Raw genomic sequence first — 6,482 nt, forward strand, 5'->3', positions numbered from 1 at the left:
AAAAAAAAGAAAACAAATCCCAAAAAAATGCCCAACAAATCACGAATTATTTTTTTACCTTACACTTTAACACTCACTTGAAATCTTTTTTCGTATCCAGCTTTTACACGCTCACGCAAACATTTGACAAACTACTTTGATTGAACAACAACTTTAATTAAATATCAATTTTTATCTTCTTCTTACTTTGGATTTTTTCTTCTGTTGATTTCTTTAAAAATTTCTTCTTATTGGATCACCAAAAAAAAAACGCAACACTACCGTCGCCGCGCCGCAAAACGTAAGGGGAACGGAAGAAAAAGAACAGCAAATACGACAACAACAAAAAATAAAACAACAGACACACAAAATCTAATTCATGCAGACCGCACTTGCAACAACAACTAACAAGAAGAAACACGTTATTAACACTTTTTTCTGTGTCGTTTTATCGTTGTTTTTGTATATATTTTTTTTCTTTCATACGAGGAGTATTTGTTTGTTTTTTGTTTTAAGAAACGCGACCCGTTAACGCACGCCAATCACCACCTATTTGGTTGGGTGTTTCGAAGCAACTGACAAACTGAACATAAGTACGCTCTGAGCACATAGTTTTGTTGAGGTAGTGTTGTCAAAGGTTGCTGCCGCTGCTGCAGACAATAAACAACTCTCACATAGCGAGAGAGTAATACACACAAGCAGAAAGCGAGTGAGAGAGAGATCCATAACAATAAGAAACCCCCTTTGGAACCACATGGAAATGAAACACAGCACTTGCCATATGATGACAAATATTTCAAGTGGCCCCCATTGGCCGGCATTGCCAGTTTTAAGTTTTAAATTTATTTATTTTTATACACTTAACGCAACAAAGACCAAAGAGGTCTTTCATGCCTATGAAACATTTTAAAAAAGTTTTCACATTAGCTATTTCGAAGCAAAGGAAAGGAAGTAGGCAATCGCCGAAGGAAACAATTTGTAGCGAACAATACTCAGACCTAGCAAAATTTATGCATTGAACTCAGAGAAATCTCAAAAGAAAATATTGGTTACAGAAGCCATACAGAGAGGAAGGTATTGATCATCGAGGGGAAAAATTGTAGCGGACAATAATCAGATCTAGGAAGATTTAGGCACCGAACTCAGAGAAGTCGCTAAAGAAAATATCGAATACAGAAGTAATACAGAGAGGTAACGGTCACCGAGGGAAACAAATTTTAGCGAACGATGACCAGACATAGGAAGATTAATGCACCGAACTCAGAGAAAGAAATATGATATCGGAAATACAGAGAGAAAGGTTATGGTCACCGAGGGAAAAATGTTGCAGCCAACAATAAGCAGACGTAGGAAGATTAATGCACCGAACTCAGAGAAAATATCGGAAATACAGAGAGGAAGGTAATTGTAGCAAACAATAAGCAAACGTAGGAAGATTAATGCACCGAACTCAGAGAAGTCGCAAAAGAAAATATCACAAATTTAGAGATGAAGGTAATGGAAATCGAGGGGAAAAATTTCAGCGGACAATAATCAGATCTAGGAAGATTTAGGCACCGAACTCAGAGAAATCTCAAAAGAAAATATCGGGTACAGAAGTAATACAGAGAGAAAGGTAACGGTCACCGAGGGAAACAAATTTTACCGAACGATGATCAGACGTAGGATGATTTATGCACCGAACTCAGAGACGTTGCAATAGAAAATATCGGAAATACAGAGAGGTCATCGAGCGAAAAATTTGTAGCAAACAATAAGCAGACTTAGGAAGATTAATGCACCGAACTCAGAGAAGTCGCAAAGGAAAATATCGGAAATACAGAGATGGAGGTAATTGTCATCGAAGGAAAAATTGTAGCGAACAATAACCAGACGTAGGAAGATTTATGCACCGAATTCAGAGAAGTCGCAAAAGATGATATCGGAAATACAGAGAGAAAGGTAATGGTCACCGAGGGAAAAAAATTTTAGCGAACGATGATAAGACATAGGAAGATTAATGCACCGAACTCAGAGAAAGAAAGATGATATCGGAAGTACAGAGAGAAAGGTAATGGTCACCGAGGGAAAAATGTTGCAACAAACAATAAGCAGATGTAGGAAGATTAATGCACCGAACTCAGAGAAAATATCGGAAATACAGAGATGAAGGTAATGGTTATCGAAAGAAAAAATTGTAGCGAACAATAATCAGACGTTGGAAGATTTATGCAGCGAACTCAGTGAAATCACAAAATATATATAAGAAGCACAGAGAGGAAGGTAATGATTATAATATTATTATACTAGAGAGACAGGTAATGGTTATCGTGGGAAAAAAATTTTAGCGAACAATAATCAGACAGGAAGAGTTATGCACCGAACTAAGAGAAATAATATCGGAAATACAGAGATGAAGGTAATTGTCATCGAAGGAAAAATTGTAGCGAACAATAACCAGACGTAGGAACATTTATGCACCGAACTCAGAGAAGTCGCAAAAGAAAACATCGGGCATAAGTAATACAGATACAGATTTTAGCGAACGATGATCAGACGTAGGATGAATTATGCACCGAACTCAGAGACGTTGCAATAGAAAATATCGGAAATACAGAGAGTCATCGAGGGAAAAATTGTAGCGAACAATAATCAGACGTAGGAAGATTTATGCACCGAACTCAGAGACGTTGGAATAGAAAACATCGGAAATACAGAGAAGAAGGTAATTGTAGCAAACAATGAGCAGACGTAGAAAGATTAATGCACCGAATTCAGAGAAGTCGCAAAAGATGATATCGGAAATACAGAGAGAAAGGTTATGGTCACCGAAGGAAAAAATTGTAGCGAATAATAATCAGACGTATGAAGATTTATGCACCGAACTCAGAGAAAGAAAGAAAGATGATATCGGAAATACAGAGAGAAAGGTAATGGTCACCGTGGGAAAAATGTTGCAACAAACAATAAGCAGATGTAGGAAGATTAATGCGCCGAACTCAGAGAAAATATCGGTAATGCAGAGATGAAGGTAATGGTTATCGAAGGAAAAAATTGTAGCGAACAATAATCAGACGTTGAAAGATTTATGCAGCGAACTCAGTGAAATCACAAAAAATATATAAGAAGCACAGAGAGGAAGGTAATGATTATAATATTATTATACTAGAGAGACAGGTAATGGTTATCGTGGGAAAAAATTTTAGCGAACAATAATCAGACCTAGGAAGAGTTATGCACCGAACTAAGAGAAATAATATCGGAAATACGGAGATGAAGGTAATTGTCATCGAAGGAAAAATTGTAGCGAACAATAACCAGACGTAGGAAGATTTATGCACCGAACTCAGAGAAGTCGCAAAAGAAAACATCGGGCATAAGTAATACAGATACAGATTTTAGCGAACGATGATCAGACGTAGGATGAATTATGCACCGAACTCAGAGACGTTGCAATAGAAAATATCGGAAATACAGAGAGTCATCGAGGGAAAAATTGTAGCGAACAATAATCAGACGTAGGAAGATTTATGCACCGAACTCAGAGACGTTGGAATAGAAAACATCGGAAATACAGAGAGGAAGGTAATTGTAGCAAACAATGAGCAGACGTAGAAAGATTAATGCACCGAATTCAGAGAAGTCGCAAAAGATGATATCGGAAATACAGAGAGAAAGGTTATGGTCACCGAAGGAAAAAATTGTAGCGAACAATAATCAGACGTATGAAGATTTATGCACCGAACTCAGAGAAAGAAAGAAAGATGATATCGGAAATACAGAGAGAAAGGTAATGGTCACCGTGGGAAAAATGTTGCAACAAACAATAAGCAGATGTAGGAAGATTAATGCGCCGAACTCAGAGAAAATATCGGTAATACAGAGATGAAGGTAATGGTTATCGAAGGAAAAAATTGTAGCGAACAATAATCAGACGTTGGAAGATTTATGCAGCAAACTCAGTGAAATCACAAAATATATATAAGAAGCACAGAGAGGAAGGTAATGATTATAATATTATTATACTAGAGAGACAGGTAATGGTTATCGTGGGAAAACATTTTAGCGAACAATAATCAGACCTAGGAAGAGTTATGCACCGAACTAAGAGAAATAATATCGGAAATACAGAGATGAAGGTAATTGTCATCGAAGGAAAATTTGTAGCGAACAATAACCAGACGTAGGAAGATTTATGCACCGAACTCAGAGACGTTGGAATAGAAAATATCGGAAATACAGAGAGGAAGGTAATTGTAGCAAACAATGAGCAGACGTAGAAAGATTAATGCACCGAATTCAGAGAAGTCGTAAAAGAAAATATCACTAGCTTAGAGACGGAGGTAATGGACATCGAGGGGAAAAATTGTAGCGGACAATAATCAGATCTAGGAAGATTTAGGCATCGAACTCCGAGAAATCTCAAAAGAAAATATCGGGTACAGAAGTAATACAGAGAGGAAGGTAACGGTCACCGAGGGAAAGAAATTTTACCGAACAATGATCAGACGTAGGATGATTTATGCACCGAACTCAGAGAAAGAAAGAAAGATGATATCGGAAATACAGAGAGAAAGGTAATGGTCACCGAGGGAAAAAATGTTGCAGCAAACAATGAGCAGACGTAGAAAGATTAATGCACCGAATTCAGAGAAGTCGCAAAAGATGATATCGGAAATACAGAGAGAAAGGTTATGGTCACCGAAGGAAAAAATTGTAGCGAACAATAATCAGACGTATGAAGATTTATGCACCGAACTCAGAGAAGTCGCAAAAGATGATATCGGAAATACAGAGAGAAAGGTAATGGTCACCGAGGGAAAAATGTTGCAACAAACAATAAGCAGATGTAGGAAGATTAATGCACCGAACTGAGAGAAAATATCGAAAATACAGAGATGAAGGTAATGGTTATCGAAGGAAAAAATTGTAGCGAACAATAATCAGACGTTGGAAGATTTATGCAGCGAACTCAGTGAAATCACAAAATATATATAAGAAGCACAGAGAGGAAGGTAATGATTATAATATTATTATACTGGGAGACAGGTAATGGTTATCGTGGGAAAACATTTTAGCGAACAATAATCAGACCTAGGAAGAGTTATGCACCGAACTAAGAGAAATAATATCGGAAATACAGAGATCAAGGTAATTGTCATCGAAGGAAAAATTGTAGCGAACAATAACCAGACGTAGGAAGATTTATGCACCGAACTCAGAGAAGTCGCAAAAGAAAACATTGGGCATAAGTAATACAGATACAGATTTTAGCGAACGATGATCAGACGTAGGATGAATTATGCACCGAACTCACAGACGTTGCAATAGAAAATATCGGAAATACAGAGAGTCATCGAGGGAAAAATTGTAGCGAACAATAATCAGAGGTAGTAAGATTTATGCACCGAACTCAGAGACGTTGGAATAGAAAATATCGGAAATACAGAGAGGAAGGTAATTGTAGCAAACAATAAGCGGACGTAGGAAGATTAATGCACCGAACTCAGCGAAGTCGCAAAAGAAAATATCACTAGCTTAGAGACGGAGGTAAAGGACATCGAGGGGAAAAATTGTAGCGGACAATAATCAGATCTAGGAAGATTTAGGCATCGAACTCCGAGAAATCTCAAAAGAAAATATCGGGTACAGAAGTAATACAGAGAGAAAGGTAACGGTCACCGAGGGAAACAAATTTTACCGAACCATGATCAGACGTAGGATGATTTATGCACCGAACTCAGAGAAAGAAAGATGATATCGGAAATACAGAGAGAAAGGTAATGGTCACCGAGGGAAAAAATTTGTAGCAAACAATAATTACACGTAGGAAGATTAATGCACCGAACTCAGTGAAATCACAAAAAAAGTATTAGAAGCACAGAGAGGAAGGTAATGATTATAATATTATTATATTAGAGAGACAGATAATGGTTATCGTGGGAAAAATTGTAGCGAACGATAATCAGACGTAGGAAGATTTATGCACCGAACTCATAGAAATTGCAAAAAAAAATATCGGACACAAAAGTAATACAGAGAGAAAGGTAACGGTCACCGAGGGAAACAAATTTTAGCGAACGATGATCAGACCTAGGATGAATTATGCACCGAACTCAGAGACGTTGCAATAGAAAATATCGGAAATACAGAGAGGAAGGTAATGACCATCGAGGGAAAAAATTGTAGCGAACAATAATTAGACGTTGGACGATTTATGCATCGAACTCAGAGAAGTCGCAAAAGAAAATATCGGATACAGAAGTAATAATGAGAGGAAAGTAGTGGTCATCGAGGGAACATTTTTTAGCAAACAATAATCAGACGTAGGGAGATGTATTCACCAAACTCAGAGAAGTCGTAAACGAAAGTAGCGGATACGAAAGTAATACAAATACGAAGCATGGATCACAGACGAATCATGTAATATAATAGAAAAAAGAAATCAACAGATGCTAAACGATCCACCACAGAGATTAATGTGGAAAAATTCAGCGAAGGCTATTAAACGAACTGCTAGAAAT

The 6,482-nt window shown here is 37.3% G+C and overlaps 1 protein-coding gene across 3 annotated transcripts in view; it reads right to left on the reverse strand.

Moving 5' to 3' along the window:
• Positions 1–578, reverse strand: part of LOC141393803 (beta-1,4-glucuronyltransferase 1) — a 216,279-nt gene extending 215,701 nt beyond the window's left edge. Inside the window, exon 1 of one of the 3 annotated variants that reach the window (XM_073967304.1) lies at positions 59–578. The gene's annotated coding sequence lies outside the window, so the exon portion shown is untranslated. The remainder of the gene's footprint in view (positions 1–58) is intronic. The other 2 variants (XM_073967301.1, XM_073967302.1) reach the window with 2 other exon arrangements.
• Positions 579–6,482: the final 5,904 nt, after the last annotated feature.

Source organism: Musca autumnalis, unplaced genomic scaffold, assembly GCF_047663935.1.
Source record: "Musca autumnalis isolate F117 unplaced genomic scaffold, ASM4766393v1 scaffold_2, whole genome shotgun sequence".
NCBI classification, from domain to species: domain Eukaryota; kingdom Metazoa; phylum Arthropoda; class Insecta; order Diptera; family Muscidae; genus Musca; species Musca autumnalis.